At 44.6% G+C, this 19,129-nt stretch overlaps 1 pseudogene; it reads left to right on the forward strand.

The window, feature by feature from the left end:
* The window catches only part of LOC121844514, an 86,242-nt pseudogene that overhangs the window by 15,722 nt on the left and 51,391 nt on the right, over positions 1–19,129 (forward strand).

Below are 19,129 nucleotides of genomic sequence, written 5' to 3' on the forward strand. Positions count from 1 at the left end.
TAGGGGGTAGGGTGAGTAGGGGTTAGGGGTAGGGTGAGTAGGGGTTAGGGGTAGAGGGTTGGGTGAGTAGGGGTTAGGGGTAGAGGGTTAGGGTGAGTAGGGGTAGAGGGTTAGGGTGAGTAGGGGTTAGGGGTAGAGGGTTAGGGTGAGTAGGGGTAGAGGGTTAGGGGTAGAGGGGTAGGGTGAGTAGGGGTTAGGGGTAGAGGGTTAGGGTGAGTAGGGGTAGAGGGTTAGGGTAGAGGGGTAGGGTGAGTAGGGGTTAGGGGTAGAGGGTTAGGGTAGAGGGGTAGGGTGAGTAGGGGTTAGGGTGAGTAGGGGTTAGGGGTAGAGGGTTAGGGTAGAGGGGTAGGGTGAGTAGGGGTTAGGGGTAGAGGGTTAGGGTAGGGTGAGTAGGGGTTAGGGTAGAGGGTTAGGGGTAGAGGGTTAGGGGTAGAGGGTTAGGGTGAGTAGGGGTTAGGGTGAGTAGGGGTAGAGGGTTAGGGTGAGTAGGGGTAGAGGGTTAGGGGTAGAGGGGTAGGGTGAGTAGGGGTTAGGGGTAGAGGGGTAGGGGTAGAGGGTTAGGGGTAGAGGGTTAGGGGTAGAGGGGTAGGGGTAGAGGGTTAGGGGTAGAGGGTAGGGGTAGGGGTAGAGGGTTAGGGTAGAGGGTTAGGGGTAGAGGGTTAGAGGTAGAGGGGTAGGGGTAGGGTAGAGGGTTAGGGGTAGAGGGGTAGGGGTAGAGGGGTAGGGTAGAGGGTTAGGGGTAGAGGGGTAGAGGGTTAGGGGTAGAGGGTTAGGGGTAGAGGGGTAGAGGGGTAGAGGGTTAGGGTAGAGGGGTAGGGGTAGAGGGTTAGGGGTAGAGGGTTAGGGTAGAGGGTTAGGGGTAGAGGGGTAGGGTAGAGGGTTAGGGGTAGAGGGGGTAGGGTAGAGGGGTAGAGGGGTAGGGTAGAGGGGTAGAGGGGTAGGGTAGAGGGGTAGGGGTAGAGGGTTAGGGGTAGAGGGGTAGGGTAGAGGGTAGGGGTAGAGGGGTAGGGTAGAGGGTTAGGGGTAGAGGGGTAGGGTAGAGGGGTAGGGGTAGAGGGTAGGGTAGAGGGTAGGGGTAGGAGAGGGGTAGGGTAGAGGGGGTAGAGGGGTAGGGTAGAGGGGGTAGAGGGTAGGGGTAGAGGGGTAGGGTAGAGGGTAGGGGTAGGGTAGAGGGTAGAGGGTTAGGGTAGAGGGGTAGGGTAGGGGGGGTAGAGGGTAGGGGTAGAGGGGTAGAGGGTAGGGGTAGGGGGGTAGGGTAGAGGGTAGGGGTAGAGGGGTAGGGTAGAGGGTTAGGGTAGAGGGGTAGGGTAGAGGGTTAGGGTAGAGGGGTAGGGTAGAGGGGTAGAGGGTTAGGGTAGAGGGGTAGGGTAGAGGGTTAGGGTAGAGGGTTAGGGTAGAGGGGTAGGGTAGAGGGGTAGGGTAGAGGGTTAGGGTAGAGGGGTAGGGTAGAGGGTTAGGGTAGAGGGGTAGGGTAGAGGGGTAGGGGGGTAGAGGGGTAGGGTAGAGGGTAGGGTAGGGGTAGAGGGTAGGCCGTATAAAGGGTTCATTACGCCGTCTGAAACGTGTTTCCTCCAGGTGATCACGTGTGGTTGGTGCAGTAGGAAAGGCCTGCTGGCCACCAGCGGTAACGACGGAACAGTCCGGGTGTGGAACGTTACTCAGAACCAGTACACCCTCCAACTGACCTGCGTCTTCAACAGGACGTAAGCAGCACCTCTGACCTCTGACCTCTGGAGACAGACTTCCCTAACCCTCTCAGTCTACTACAGACGTCTCTACTTACTGTGACTGTGATAGGAGGTTGTCTCACCTAGCTATCTAATAGACTGACTGTAAGTCACTCTGAATAAGAGCTTCTGATAAATTACTAAAATGTTAATGTCTCTTCTCTCTGTGTCTCTCTCTGTGTGTCTCTGTGTACCTCTCTCTGTGTGTCTCTCTCTGTGTATCTATCTGTGTGTCTCTGTGTACCTCTCTCTGTGTGTCTCTCTCTGTGTCTCTCTCTCTGTGTCTCTCTCTCTGTGTCTCTCTCTGTGTGTCTCTCTCTGTGTCTCTCTCTGTGTGTCTCTCTGTGTGTCTCTCTCTGTCTCTCTCTGTGTCTCTCTCTGTGTGTCTCTCTGTGTGTCTCTCTCTGTCTCTCTCTGTGTGTCTCTCTCTGTGTCTCTCTCTGTGTCTCTCTCTGTGTCTCTCTCTCTGTGTCTCTCTCTCTGTGTCTCTCTCTCTGTGTCTCTATCTGTGTGTCTCTGTGTATCTATCTGTGTGTCTCTCTGTGTCTCTCTGTGTCTCTCTCTGTGTGTCTCTCTCTGTCTCTCTCTCTGTGTGTCTCTCTCTGTGTCTCTCTCTCTGTGTGTCTCTCTCTGTCTCTCTCTCTGTGTGTCTCTGTGTGTCTCTCTCTGTGTCTGTCTCTGTGTCTCTCTGTGTGTCTCTCTCTGTGTGTCTCTCTGTGTCTCTCTCTGTGTGTCTCTGTGTCTCTCTGTGTGTCTCTCTGTGTGTCTCTCTCTGTGTCTCTCTCTGTGTCTCTCTCTGTGTGTCTCTGTGTCTCTCTGTGTGTCTCTCTCTGTGTGTCTCTGTCTCTGTGTGTCTGTGTGTCTCTCTCTGTGTCTCTCTCTCTCTGTGTCTCTCTCTGTCTCTCTCTCTGTGTGTCTCTCTCTGTGTTTCTCTGTGTGTCTCTCTCTGTGTCTCTCTGTGTGTCTCTCTCTGCATGTCTCTGTGTATATTTGTGTGTGTGTGTGTATATGTGTGTGTGTGTCCACAGTGCTGGTTCTCCAGAGGAGGGTGGGCAGTGTCTTGGTTCCCCAGGGGACCCCAGTCTGTCTCCTCTGGTCTGGAGCGTTACGGGGAAATACCTGGCAGCTGCCATGGAGAAACTAGTCAACATCTGGCAGGTCACCGGTGAGAGACACACACACACACACTGCTATGGAGAAACTTGTCAACATCTGGCAGGTCACCGGTGAGAGACACACACACACACACTGGTCTGTGTAGTGGAGGTGGAGGTGGGAGGTCTGTGTAGTGGAGGGGGGAGGTCTGTGTAGTGGAGGTGGAGGTGGGAGGTCTGTGTAGTGGAGGTGGGAGGTCTGTGTAGTGGAGGGGTTGGGAGGTCTGTGTAGTGGAGGTGGGAGGTCTGTGTAGTGGAGGGGTGGGAGGTCTGTGTAGTGGAGGGGTGGGAGGTCTGTGTAGTGGAGGTGGGATGTCTGTGTAGTGGAGGTGGGAGGTCTGTGTAGTGGAGGGGTGGGAGGTCTGTGTAGTGGAGGGGTGGGAGGTCTGTGTAGTGGAGGGGAGATCTGTGTAGTGGAGGGGGTGGGAGGTCTGTGTAGTGTGGGGGTGGGAGGTCTGTGTAGTGGAGGGGTGGGAGGTCTGTGTAGTGGAGGGGGTGGGAGGTCTGTGTAGTGGAGGGGTGGGAGGTCTGTGTAGTGGAGGGGTGGGAGGTCTGTGTAGTGGAGGTGGGAGGTCTGTGTAGTGGAGGGGGTGGGAGGTCTGTGTAGTGGAGGGGGTGGGAGGTCTGTGTAGTGGAGGGGGTGGGAGGTCTGTGTAGTGGAGGTGGGGGAGGTCTGTGTAGTGGTGATGGGAGGTCTGTGTGGTGGAAGTGGGAGGTGGTTTCTATCTGACCCTGTGGTTTCTATTAGAATCTATCTGACCCTGTGGTTTCTATCTGACCCTGTGGTTTCTATTAGAATCTATCTGACCCTGTGATTTCTACTAGAATCTATCTGACCCTGTGGTTTCTTTTAGAATCTATCTGACCCGGTGGTTTCTATTAGAATCTATCTGACCCTGTGGTTTCTTTTAGAATCTATCTGACCCTGTGGTTTCTATCTGACCCTGTGGTTTCTATTAGAATCTATCTGACCCTGTGGTTTCTTTTAGAATCTATCTGACCCTGTGGTTTCTATCTGACCCTGTGGTTTCTTTTAGAATCTATCTGACCCTGTGGTTTCTATCTGACCCTGTGGTTTCTATCTGACCCTGTGGTTTCTTTTAGAATCTATCTGACCCTGTGGTTTCTATCTGACCCTGTGGTTTCTATTAGAATCTATCTGACCCTGTGGTTTCTATCTGACCCTGTGGTTTCTATCTGACCCTGTGGTTTCTTTTAGAATCTATCTGACCCTGTGGTTTCTATCTGACCCTGTGGTTTCTATTAGAATCTATCTGACCTGTAAACCTTTCCACTCTGACCCCCTCCACCAGGTGGTAAAGGTCTTCTGGACGTGCAGCCCCACTGGGTGTCAGCTCTGGCCTGGCCGGAGGGAGAAGCCGTGTCCCTGTGGTGCGGGGAACCCAAAGATGTGTTGCTGGTAGGACGTATGGATGGATCCCTGGGCCTTATAGAGGTCCACGATGCCTGCACCATGCGGCGCACCGAGCTGGAGCACTGCTACCGGAAAGATGGTACGTAGTCTGGAGGGTGGGCTGGCATGGGGCGGCAGGTAGACTAGTGGTTAGAGTGGAGGGGCGGCAGGTAGACTAGTGGTTAGAGTGGAGTGGAGGGCTGGCATGGGGGCGGCAGGTAGACTAGTGGTTAGAGTGGAGGGGCGGCAGGTAGCCTAGTGGTTAGAGTGGAGGGCTGGCAGGGTAGCCTAGTGGTTAGAGTGGAGGGCGACAGGTAGACTAGTGGTTAGAGTGGAGGGGCGACAGGTAGACTAGTGGTTAGAGTGGAGGGGCGGCAGGGTAGCCTAGTGGTTAGAGTGGAGGGGCGGCAGGTAGACTAGTGGTTAGAGTGGAGGGGCGGCAGGTAGACTAGTGGTTAGAGTGGAGGGGCGGCAGGTAGACTAGTGGTTAGAGTGGAGGGGCGGCAGGTAGACTAGTGGTTAGAGTGGAGGGGCAGCAGGTAGACTAGTGGTTAGAGTGGAGGGGGCGGCAGGTAGACTAGTGGTTAGAGTGGAGGGGCGGCAGGTAGACTAGTGGTTAGAGTGGGAGTGGGGCGGCAGGTAGACTAGTGGTTAGAGTGGAGGGGCGGCAGGGTAGCCTAGTGGTTAGAGTGGAGGGGCGGCAGGTAGACTAGTGGTTAGAGTGGAGGGCTGGCAGGTAGACTAGTGGTTAGAGTGGAGGGGCGGCAGGTAGACTAGTGGTTAGAGTGGAGGGGCGGCAGGGTAGCCTAGTGGTTAGAGTGGAGGGGCGGCAGGTAGACTAGTGGTTAGAGGGTGGAGGGCGATGGAGGGTAGCCTAGTGGTTAGAGTGGAGGGGGGCAGGGGCAGTGGGGTAGCCTAGTGGTTAGTGGAGTGGAGGGGTAGAGTGGAGGGGGCAGGGTAGCCTAGTGGTTAGAGTGGAGGGGCGGCAGGGTAGCCTAGTGGTTAGAGTGGAGGGGCGGCAGGGTAGCCTATCGGTTAGAGCGTTGGACTAGTAACCGGAAGGTTGCAAGTTCAAACCCCTGAGCTGACAAGGTACAAATCTGTCGTTCTGCCCCTGAACAAGGCAGTTAACCCACTGTTCCTAGGCCGTCATTGAAAATAAGAATTTGTTCTTAACTGACTTGCCTAGTTAAATAAAGGTTAAAAAAAATAAAAATAATTATGTCCCCAGATTTCACATAACTGTGACAACTGTGTCTCTTGTGTGTCGTTGATCGTATGGTTTTTTCTTACTTCCAAGATTTACTCTTTAAGACACTGATCTGAAGTCGTGTTGATTTGTGACTCTCCCGATTTAGACTTCTGACCGTTTTGATATATTTTTTTCGTGCGCGCGACGACGGTTTTACGTTGGTGTTCCGTGACCTGAAGTTTGTTGTTTTTCTGTTGTAGTGTCAGTGATCCACATCGCCTGGTACAGTGAGGACAGGCCGTTCGCCGTGGGCTACGCTGACGGCAAGCTGCTGATTGGCACCAAAGAGCCTCTGGAGAAAGGAGCGGTCGTGGTCATTGATGCCCATAAGGTCACCACTATCTCTATATAATAATATCACATTATATTATATTATATTGTTAGTAGTATTATTAGTAGTAGTAGTAGTGGTAGTATTATTATTAGTAGTAGTATTAGTATTATTATTAGTATTATTCTTAGTAGTATTATTAGTAACAGTAGTAGTATTATTATTAGTAGTATTATTATTAGTAGTAGTATTATTAGTGCTGGTAGTAGTATTAGTAGTAGTAGTAGCAGTAGTATTATTCGTAGTAGTATTATTATTATTAGTGGTAGTATTATTATTATTGGTGGTATTATTATTATTATTAGTAGTAGTGTTATTAGTAGTATTATTAGTAGTAGTAGTATTAGTATTATTATTAGTAGTATTATTATTATTGGTGGTAGTATTATTATTATTAGTAGTATTATTATTATTAGTAGTGGTAGTAGTATTATTCTTATTATTAGTGGTAGTATTATTATTATTGGTAGTAGTAGTAGTCTTATTATTATTAGTGGTGGTATTATTATTAGTATTATTGTTATTAGTATTATTATTATTTGTAGTGGTATTATTATTAGTATTAGTAGCAGTAGTAGTATTATTAGTGATAGTATTAGTATTATTAGTGGTAGTATTGTTATTAGTAGTACTAGTATTATTATTAGTAGTAGTATTATTATTAATGGTGGTAGTATTATTATTATTATTAGTGGTATTATTATTATTAGTATTATTATTAGTAGTATTATTATTATTGGTGGTAGTATTATTATTATTAGTGGTATTATTATTAGTATTATTATTAGTAGTAGTATTATTATTAGTAGTAGCAGTAGTAGTGTTATTATTTTTAGTAGTAGTATTATTATTAGCTGTAGTATTAGTATTATTATTATTAGTAGTAGTACTAGTATTATTATTATTATTATTATTAGTGGTGGTATTATTAGTGGTAGTATTATTATTAGTAGTATTCTTATTAGTAGTATTATTATTAGTGGTATTATTATTATTGGTGGTAGTAGTATTATTATTATTGGTGGTAGTATTATTATTAGTCGTAGTAGTATTATTAGTAGTAGTATTATTATTATTGGCGGTAGTATTATTATTAGTAGTAGTAGTATTATTATTAGTAGTAGTATTATTAGTTGTATTATTATTGGTGAGAGTTATTATTAGCAGTAGTAGTATTATTCGTGGTAGTATTATTAGTATTTGTATTATTAGTAGTAGCAGTATTATTACTAGTAGTAGTATTATTATTAGTGGTAGTAGTATTATTATTATTAGTGGTAGTATTATTATTATTATTGGTAGTAGTAGTAGTATTATTATTATTAGTAGTAGTATTAGTAGTAGTAGTAGTAGCAGTAGTAGTATTATTATGATTAATGGCAGTATCATTATTATTAGTAGTAGTATTAGTACTAGTAGTATTAGCAGTAGTAGTAGTTATTATTATTACTACTAGTAGTAGTATTATTAGTAGTATTAGTAGTGGTGTTAGTAGTGGTGGTAGTAGTAGTAGTAGTATTAGTAGTAGTAATAGTAGTATTAGTAGTAGTATTCTTTTTTTATTATTATTAGTAGTAGTAGTAGTAGTATGTAGTAGTATTATTATAGTAGTATTACTAGTAGTATTCTTTTATTATTAGTTAGTAGTAGTATTACTAGTATTATTAGTATTCTAGTATTTTATTATTAGTAGTAGTAGTCGTAGTGGCAGTATAAGTAGTAGTAGTATTAGTAGTAGTATTACTAGTATTATTAGTATTCTTTTTATTATTAGTAGTAGTAGTCGTAGTAATATTTTTATTATTATATGTGTCTGTCCCAGGAGTCCATCACCAGTATAAAGTGGGATCCTACTGGTCAGATACTGTTGACCTGTGCCAAAGAGGACGTGGTGAAGCTATGGTCCAGCCCTGGGTCAGGGTCAAACCCCGGAGCAGGCTGGAAGTGTCTGCAGAGCCTACCCCACCCTGCCCAGGTCAATGGAGTGGCCTGGTGTGGTCTGACTGGACACGGAGCCAAACCTCTCAACATGCTGGCCACGTACGTATGGTATTCAACTGGACGACTGTGTTGATATTAATTCACTTTTAGTCATGTATGGAACTGAACTGGACTTTAGTAGACTATAGATGTCTTTAGTGGACTATATATGTCTTTAATGGACTATAGATGTCTATAGGGGACTATAGTGTAGACCTGGACCATGCCCCAGGACTACCTGACATGATGACTCCTTGCTGATGACTCCTTGCTGTCCCCAGTCCACCTGACCGTGCTGCTGCTCTTGTTTCAACTTTTCTGCCTTATTATTATTCGACCATGCTGGTAATTTATAAACATTTGAACATCTTGGCCATGTTCTGTTAAAATCTCCACCCGGCACAGCCAGAAGAGGACTGGCCACCCCACATAGCCTGGTTCCTCTCTAGGTTTCTTGGGGTTTTAGGCTGGGTTTCTGTACAGCACTTTGAGACATCAGCTGATGTACGAAGGGCTATATAATTTGATTTGATTTGATTTAGTGGACTATAGACGTCTTTAGTGGACTATAGTGGACTATAGATGTCTTTAGTGGATTATAGATGTCTTTAGTGGACTATAGATGTCTTTAGTGGACTATAGTGGACTATAGATGTCTTTAGTGGACTATAGTGAACTATAGATGTCTTTAGTGGACTATAGTGGACTATAGATGTCTTTAGTGGACTATAGATGTCTTTAGTGGACTATAGATGTCTTTAGTGGACTATAGATGTCTTTAGTGGACTATATATATCTTTAGTGGACTATAGATGTCTTTAGTGGACTATAGATGTCTTTAGTGGACTATAGAGGACTATAGATGTCTTTAGTAGACTATAGATGTCTTTAGTGGACTATAGATGTCTTTAATGGACTATAGTGGACTATAGATGTCTTTAGTGGACTATAGTGGACTATATATGTCTTTAGTGGACTATAGAGAACTATATATGTCTTTAGTGGACTATAGATGTCTTTAGTGGACTATAGGGGACTATAGATGTCTTTAGTGGACTATAGATGTCTTTAGTGGACTATATAGGACTATAGATGTCTTTAGTGGACTATAGATGTCTTTAGTGGACTATAGATGTCTTTAGTGGACTATAGTGGACTATAGATGTCTTTAGTGTACTATAGTGGACTATATATGTCTTTAGTGGACAATAGTGGACTATAGATGTCTTTAGGGGACTATATATGTCTTTAGTGGACGATAGTGGACTATAGTCTTTAGGTGACTATAGTGGACTATATATGTCTTCAGTGGACTATAGTGGACTATAGATGTCTTTAGGGGACTATAGAGGACTATATATGTCTTTAGTGGACTATAGTGGACTATAGATGTCTTTAGGGGACTATAGAGGACTATATATGTCTTTAGTGGACTATAGATGTCTTTAGGGGACTATAGTGGACTATAGATGTCTTTAGTGGACTATAGAGGACTATATATGTCTTTAGTGGACTATAGTGGACTATAGATGTCTTTAGGGGACTATAGTGGACTATATATGTCTTTAGTGGACTATAGAGGACTATAGATGAACTCTGTGGTCAGGTTGATCAGTCTCTGTCTGGATAACTGACATTTAGGCAGGTTTTGACACTCTGCTACTTTCACAAGGATAACCTTCTCATTCCTCAGTTCTAGTCTGGTGCTGCTTGAATGCAAGGACACTGTTTTTCCAGAAAGAGAAGTAAAAATAGAATCGAATTGAGTAAAAATCTGTGGACATTACATTTGACCACAAGTTCTCACAATGTCCTCACAAGTATAGTAATACAAACCAACACACACATTTAAAAGAGCACTGTGTTATTCCAGGTGTTGCCAAAACGGACTGGTGTCAGTCTGGACCGTACCTCAAGACGCCTCTGCCTTCCCAGAATCCTCCTCTTCTGGCTCCGAGGCCCGGAGGGACAACGAACCCAAAGCCAAACGCAAGGTATGATAAATCAGTAGTAGGTAGAGGTGTCTGCCTAACCACTGCTTCTGGGTCAGATATGGTTTAGCCCTGCTGATGGGGACAGGGTTAGAATTGGGATTAGGCTGGATCTGTTAGAGAGGGGGAACTTCTACCCTCAGTGATTCATCTGTACAAGATCTAATTTTATCGGTTGTGTTGGCTTGATTTTATCGGTTGTGTTGGCTTGATTTGATCGGTTGTGTTGGTTTGATTTGATCGGTTGCGTTGGTTTGATTTGATCGGTTGCGTTGGTTTGATTTGATCGGTTGCGTTGGTTTGATTTGATCGGTTGCGTTGGTTTGATTTGATTGGTTGCGTTGGTTTGATTTGATCGGTTGCGTTGGTTTGATTTGATCGGTTGCGTTGGTTTGATTTGATCGGTTGTATTGGTTTGATTTGATCGGTTGTATCGGTTTGATTTGATCGGTTGCGTTGGTTTGATTTGATCGGTTGTATTGGTTTGATTTGATCGGTTGTATCGGTTTGATTTGATCGGTTGCGTTGGTTTGATTTGATCGGTTGTATTGGTTTGATTTGATCGGTTGTATTGGTTTGATTTGATCGGTTGATCGTCAGCTACAGTTTTTCAAAGGGTGTTCTTTTCCTCCCTCCCCCATTCTGTGTGTGTGTGTGTGTGTGTGTGTGTGTGTGTGTGTGCGCGTGTCCCAGCAGCAGCAGAGTTCCAGCAGGCGTGTGGAGGGGGCGGTGTGTGTGTTCCAGCTGAAGGGTCATATCACCCCAGTGAGGACAGTAGTCTTCAGCCCTGACGGCCTGGCCCTGGTGTCTGGAGGCGTGGGAGGCCTCATGAACATCTGGTCCTTACGGGTGAGGAGACACACACACACACACACACACACACACACACACACACACACACACACACACACACACACACACACACACACACACACACAGAGGAATATTGTTCACCCAGGTGCTAGGAGTTTGTTCCAGAGGTTTAAAGAATAAAGTAACTGTACTTCCTGGATCTTATGAGAAATATGTTTAGACAAACTTAATAGACTGTTGCTCAAACAAGCACTTTTAGCTGTGTGTGGTTACTGTCCTGTTAAACTCTGTCTGTCTGTCTGTCTGTCTGTCTGTCTGTCTGTCTGTCTGTCTGTCTGTCTGTCTGTCTGTCTGTCTGTCTGTCTGTCTGTCTGTCTGTCTGTCCTGTGTGGTTACTGTCCTGTTAAACTGTCTGTCTGCCTGCCTGCCTGTCTGTGGTTACTGTCCTGTTAAACTCTGTCTGCCTGTCTGCCTGTCTGCCTGTCTGTCTGCCTGCCTGCCTGCCTGTCTGTGGTTACTGTCCTGTTAAACTCTGTCTGTCTGTCTGTCTGTCTGCCTGTCTGCCTGTCTGTCTGTCTGTCTGTCTGTCTGTCTGTCTGTCTGTCTGTCTGTCTGTCTGTCTGCCTGTCTGTCTGTCTGTCTGTCTGTCTGTCTGTCTGTCTGTCTGTCTGTGGTTACTGTCCTGTTAAACTCTGTCTGCCTGTCTGCCTGTCTGTCTGTCTGTGGTTACTGTCCTGTTAAACTCTGTCTGTCTGTCTGTCTGTCTGTCTGTCTGGTCTGTCTGTCGTCTGCCTGCCTGCCTGCCTGCCTGCCTGCCTGCCTGTCTAAAGGTCTGTCTGTCTGTCTGAACATCTGTCTGGAACTGCCTGACTGCCTCAACTCTGACTAAAGGATACTACAGTATGGCCTAACTCAACTCTGACTAAAGGATACCTGTCTGTCTGTCTGTCTGCCTGCCAACTCTGTCTAAAGGATACTCAGTATGGACTGACTCTGTCTGTCTGATACTGTATGGACTATAACAGGACGGATACTACAGTGGCTGACCAGACAGTAATACTACAGTATGGACTGACAGGAGCCATCCAGAACATAGTCTGGATCCCAGATGTGGGCGTAAAGGATACCAGTATGGACTGACTCCAACAGGTCAAAGGTGAGGTGGAACATCAGTTTGGAACCAGAATCAGTTCACTGAGAGGCCTCAACTCTGACTAAAGGATACTACAGTATGGACTGACTAAAGGATACTACAGTATGGACTGACTCAACTCTGACTAAAGGATACTACAGTATGGACTGACTAGAGGATACTACAGTATGGACTGACTAAAGGATACTACAGTATGGACTGACTAGAGGATACTACAGTATGGACTGACTAAAGGATACTACAGTATGGACTGACTAAAGGATACTACAGTATGGACTGTATGGACTGACTAAAGGATACTACAGTATGGACTGACTCAACTCTGACTAAAGGATACTACAGTATGGACTGACTCAACTCTGACTAAAGGATACTACAGTATGGACTGACTAGAGGATACTACAGTATGGACTGACTAGAGGATACTACTGGACTAAGGATACTACAGTATGGACTGACTAAAGGATACTACAGTATGGACTGACTAAAGGATACTACAGTATGGACTGACTAAAGGATACTACAGTATGGACTGACTCAACTCTGACTAAAGGATACTACAGTATGGACTGACTGGACTAAAGGATACTACAGTATGGACTGACTCTAAAGGATACTACAGTATGGAAAGGATACTACAGTATGGACTGACTAAAGGATACTACAGTATGGACTGACTCAACAGTATGGACTGACTAGAGGATACTACAGTATGGACTGACTCAAGGATACTACAGTATGGACTGACTAGAGGATACTACAGTATGGACTGACTAAAGGATACTACAGTATGGACTGACTGAAAGGATACTACAGTATGGACTGACTCAACTCTGACTAGAGGATACTACAGTATGGACTGACTACTAAGGATACTACAGTATGGACTGACTAAAGGATACTACAGTATGGACTGACTAAAGGATACTACAGTATGGACTGACTAAAGGATACTACAGTATGGACTGACTAAAGGATACTACAGTATGGACTGACTCAACTCTGACTAAAGGATACTACAGTATGGACTGACTAGAGGATACTACAGTATGGGATGACTAAAGGATACTACAGTATGGACTGACTCAACTCTACTGATACAGTATGGACTCAACTGACTAGAGGATACTACAGTATGGACTGACTAAAGGATACTACAGTATGGACTGACTCAACTCTGACTAAAGGATACTACAGTATGGACTGACTAAAGGATACTACAGTATGGACTGACTAGAGGATACTACAGTATGGACTGACTAGAGGATACTACAGTATGGACTGACTAAAGGATACTACAGTATGGACTGACTCAACTCTGACTAAAGGATACTACAGTATGGACTGACTCAACTCTGACTAAAGGATACTACAGTATGGACTGACTAGAGGATACTACAGTATGTACTGACTCAACTCTGACTAAAGGATACTACAGTATGGACTGACTAAAGGATACTACAGTATGGACTGACTAAAGGATACTACAGTATGGACTGACTAGAGGATACTACAGTATGTACTGACTAAAGGATACTACAGTATGTACTGACTCAACTCTGACTAGAGGATACTACAGTATGGACTGACTCAACTCTGACTAAAGGATACTACAGTATGGACTGACTAAAGGATACTACAGTATGGACTGACTAGAGGATACTACAGTATGGACTGACTAAAGGATACTACAGTATGGACTGACTAGAGGATACTACAGTATGGACTGACTAAAGAATACTACAGTATGGACTGACTAAAGGATACTACAGTATGGACTGACTAAAGAATACTACAGTATGGACTGACTAAAGGATACTACAGTATGGACTGACTAAAGGATACTACAGTATGGACTGACTCAACTCTGACTAGAGGATACTACAGTATGGACTGACTAGAGGATACTACAGTATGTACTGACTCAACTCTGACTAAAGGATACTACAGTATGGACTGACTAAAGGATACTACAGTATGGACTGACTAAAGGATACTACAGTATGGACTGACTAAAGGATACTACAGTATGGACTGACTAAAGGATACTACAGTATGGACTGACTAGAGGATACTACAGTATGGACTGACTAAAGGATACTACAGTATGGACTGACTAAGAGGATACTACAGTATGGACTGACTAAAGGATACTACAGTATGGACTGACTAGAGGATACTACAGTATGGACTGACTCAACTCTGACTAAAGGATACTACAGTATGGACTGACTAAAGGATACTACAGTATGGACTGACTAGAGGATACTACAGTATGGACTGACTACTCAGTATGGACTAAAGGATACTACAGTATGGACTGACTGACTCAACTCTGACTAAAGGATACTACAGTATGGACTGACTCAACTCTGACTAAAGGATACTACAGTATGGACTGACTCAACTCTGACTTATGGACTGAGGATACTACAGTATGGACTGACTCAACTCTGACTAAAGGATACTACAGTATGGACTGACTAAAGGATACTACAGTATGGACTGACTCAACTCTGACTAAAGGATACTACAGTATGGACTGACTAAAGGATACTACAGTATGGACTGACTGACTAAAGGATAACAGTATGGACTGACTAAAGGATACTACAGTATGGACTGACTCAACTCTGATACTACAGTATGGACTGATACTGACAGATATGACTGACTAAAGGATACTCAGTATGGACTCTGACTAAAGGATACTACAGTATGGACTGACTAAAGGATACTACAGTATGGACTGACTCAACTCTGACTAAAGGATACTACAGTATGGACTGACTCAACTCTGAGGATACTACAGTATGGACTGACTCAAGTATGGACTGACTAAAGGATACTACAGTATGGACTGACTAAAGGATACTACTGGACTGACTAAAGGATACTACAGTATGGACTGACTGACTAAAAGGATACTACAGTATGGACTGACTCAACTCTGACTAAAGGATACTACAGTATGGACTGACTAAAGGATACTACAGTATGGACTGACTCAACTCTGACTAAAGGATACTACAGTATGGACTGACTAAAGAATACTACAGTATGGACTGACTAAAGAATACTACAGTATGGACTGACTAAAGGATACTACAGTATGGACTGACTAAAGAATACTACAGTATGGACTGACTCAACTGTGACTAAAGGACACTACAGTACAGTTTAAATCGGCTTCTTTTATGTGTTTGACTCTTGGCCGACTTTCATGTTTCTGTTGTTGTCTTTGTCCTCAGGATGTGTTGGTGGTGAACTGCTCGACAGACTTCATGTCCTCTCACCAGGTGCTAGCCACCTGCCGGACGGCGCTGAAGAAACAGGGGGTTGTGGGATTGAACATGGCTCCCTGCATGAGAGCCTTCCTGGAGAGGCTGCCTGTTATGCTGCAGGAGCAGTACTCATACGAGAAGGTACTGTGTGTGTGTGTGTGTGTGTGTGTGTGTCTGCCTGTTTCTCTGTGTGTGTGTGTGTGTGTGTCTGCCTGTTTTCTGTGTGTGTGTGTGTGTGTGTGTTTCTCTGTCTGTGTGTGTGTGTGTCTGTGTGTCTGTGTGTGTGTGTGTCTGTGCTTCTCTGAGTGTGTGTGTCTGCCTGTTTCTCTGTGTGTGTGTGTGTGTCTGTGTGTGTCTGCCTGTGTGTGTCTGTGTGTGTCTGTGTTTCTCTGCTTGCTTCTCTGTGTGTTTGTGTGTGTCTGCCTGTTTCTCTGTGTGTGTGTGTGTGTGTGTGTGTGTCTGCCTGTTTCTGTGTGTGTGTGTGTGTGTCTGCCTGTTTCTGTGTGTGTGTGTGTGTGTGACTGTGTGTGTGTGTGTGTGTGTGTGTGTGTGTGTGTGTGTGTGTGTGTGTGTGTGTGTGTGTGTGTGTGTGTGTGTGTGTGTGTGTGTGTGTGTGTGTGTTATTTGAAAGTAAATGATAGCCCAGTTCCATGCCAAGGTAATCGATCATAACTGTCTAAAAGCCTACCTACTTCCTTTTTTTAATCGTAGTTGTTTTTCACCGTAGTTGGTTATCGTAGTTAGCGGTTACCATAACATATGTTATAACACCCACGTCTAAATGTGTACTTCCTGTTTGGTCCTCCAGCCCCACGTCGTGTGTGGAGAACAGCTAGTCCACAGCCCCTACATGCAGTGCCTGGCCTCCTTGGCCGTGGGGTTACACCTGGATCAGCTCCTATGTTCCCCTCCCGTCCCCCCACCTCCGCCTCTGTCCCCTGGAGCCAGCCACCTGTACCTGGTCACCCGGCGAGTGGGCGTGGCTAGACTGCTTCTCCACCACGGTGAAGGCAGCCGAGGCCCTGGCTCGGGGCAACACGTTCCCAGAGGCCTTTGCTGTTCCCGACCTGGAGCCTGTACCCAAGGAGGAGATGGTCCTTCTCATGGTGAGGTTTCTACAGAAGACAATGAACCTCTGTAGCTCTGACGGAGTGGATCTTTAAAAGGACAACTGAACTGTGGAACCAACTTCTCTGGTTGAAAACACCATATATAACATAATATAATACATAATATATAGCATCCATATTAGTCAATACCCAAAAATGTCCTAAAAAGTGTAAGTAGGTTTATTTTTGGTCCGTAAAGTCAGTATTTTTCCAAAAACAAGAGTTCGGTAAATTTGAGTACAAGAGTTGGTCAGGACTTGAAGGTTGGGTTTGGATTTCCACAATGCCCACTGTGTCCAATAATGCTGGATTAATTAACAGGTGAGGTGATTGTGCTCTGTCCAATCCTCCACAATGCCCACTGTGTCCAATAATGCTGGATTAATTAACAGGTGAGGTGATTGTGCTCTGTCCAATCCTCCACAATGCCCACTGTGTCCAATAATGCTGGATTAATTAACAGGTGAGGTGATTGTGCTCTGTCCAATCCTCCACAATGCCCACTGTGTCCAATAATGCTGGATTAATTAACAGGTGAGGTGATTGTGCTCTGTCCAATCCTCCACAATGCCCACTGTGTCCAATAATGCTGGATTAATTAACAGGTGAGGTGTGTGCTCTGTCCAATCCTCCACAATGCCCACTGTGTCCAATAATGCTGGGTGAGGTGATTGTGCTCTGTCCAATCCTCCACAATGCCCACTGTGTCCAATAATGCTGGATTAATTAACAGGTGAGGTGATTGTGCTCTGTCCAATCCTCCACAATGCCCACTGTGTCCAATAATGCTGGATTAATTAACAGGTGAGGTGATTGTGCTCTGTCCAATCCTCCACAATGCCCACTGTGTCCAATAATGCTGGATTAATTAACAGGTGAGGTGATTGTGCTCTGTCCAATCCTCCACAATGCCCACTGTGTCCAATAATGCTGGATTAATTAACAGGTGAGGTGATTGTGCTCTGTCCAATCCTCCACAATGCCCACTGTGTCCAATAATGCTGGATTAATTAACAGGTGAGGTGATTGTGCTCTGTCCAATCCTCCACAATGCCCACTGTGTCCAATAATGCTGGATTAATTAACAGGTGAGGTGATTGTGCTCTGTCCAATCCTCCACAATGCCCACTGTGTCCAATAATGCTGGATTAATTATGCTGGATTAATTCACAGGTGTGATTGTGCTCTGTCCAATCCTCCACAATGCCCACTGTGTCCAATAATGCTGGATTAATTAACAGGTGATTGTGCCTGTCCCCTCCACAATGCCCACTGTGTCCAATAATGCTGGATTAATTAACAGGTGAGGTGATTGTGCTCTGTCCAATCCTCCACAATGCCCACTGTGTCCAATAATGCTGGATTAATTAACAGGTGAGGTGATTGTGCTCTGTCCAATCCTCCACAATGCCCACTGTGTCCAATAATGCTGGATTAATTAACAGGTGAGGTGATTGTGCTCTGTCCAATCCTCCACAATGCCCACTGTGTCCAATAATGCTGGATTAATTAACAGGTGAGGTGATTGTGCTCTGTCCAATCCTCCACAATGCCCACTGTGTCCAATAATGCTGGATTAATTAACAGGTGAGGTGATTGTGCTCTGTCCAATCCTCCACAATGCCCACTGTGTCCAATAATGCTGGATTAATTAACAGGTGAGGTGATTGTGCTCTGTCCAATCCTCCACAATGCCCACTGTGTCCAATAATGCTGGATTAATTAACAGGTGAGGTGATTGTGCTCTGTCCAATCCTCCACAATGCCCACTGTGTCCAATAATGCTGGATTAATTAACAGGTGAGGTGATTGTGCTCTGTCCAATCCTCCACAATGCCCACTGTGTCCAATAATGCTGGATTAATTAACAGGTGAGGTGATTGTGCTCTGTCCAATCCTCCACAATGCCCACTGTGTCCAATAATGCTGGATTAATTAACAGGTGAGGTGATTGTGCTCTGTCCAATCCTCCACAATGCCCACTGTGTCCAATAATGCTGGATTAATTAACAGGTGAGGTGATTGTGCTCTGGATTAATTCCAATCCTCCACAATGCCCACTGTGTCCAATAATGCTGGATTAATTAACAGGTGAGGTGATTGTGCTCTGTCCAATCCTCCACAATGCCCACTGTGTCCAATAATGCTGGATTAATTAACAGGTGAGGTGATTGTGCTCTGTCCAATCCTCCACAATGCCCACTGTGTCCAATAATGCTGGATTAATTAACAGGTGAGGTGATTGTGCTCTGTCCAATCCTCCACAATGCCCACTGTGTCCAATAATGCTGGATTAATTAACAGGTGAGGTGATTGTGCTCTGTCCAATCCTCCACAATGCCCACTGTGTCCAATAATGCTGGATTAATTAACAGGTGAGGTGATTGAGCTCTGTCCAATCCGAGTACAGAACAGACAGACCTGCACCCGCATCACAGCGGATTGACATAAGGAAACGTGTTGTATTTTACCTGGAGAAATACTGCACCAAATACTATAGACAGATATAAAATATAATTATTATAATTATTAATTATTATAATTATAATTATAATATTATTATTACTAATATCTACTCTGAAAGAAGAGGAAAAACCCCTGTCTAAATTATTATTATCTAAATATTATTATTATTATTATATTATTATAATTATCTAAATTAATGACAGATTTCTTGAGTTATCTTTGGTTAAATTTCTTAGACTATTTTGAGGAAGTGTTACTGTCTTTGTTCCTGTGGCGTCTCATGGGGGGGGGGAAACAGCAAGAACTGACACATACAACAACACCCTCAAGACTGAAATCTCCCTTTTCCTAATGAGCAACAGAAAAAACACATGCGGAATCAGGGGCATTTAATCGCTCTTTAAGATATAACCAACATTTGGTCTAGAAGCTGACTTGTCTCTTTAAGATATAAC

This window comes from Oncorhynchus tshawytscha, unplaced genomic scaffold, assembly GCF_018296145.1.
Source record: "Oncorhynchus tshawytscha isolate Ot180627B unplaced genomic scaffold, Otsh_v2.0 Un_contig_3379_pilon_pilon, whole genome shotgun sequence".
In the NCBI taxonomy this organism is placed as follows: Eukaryota; Metazoa; Chordata; class Actinopteri; order Salmoniformes; family Salmonidae; genus Oncorhynchus; species Oncorhynchus tshawytscha.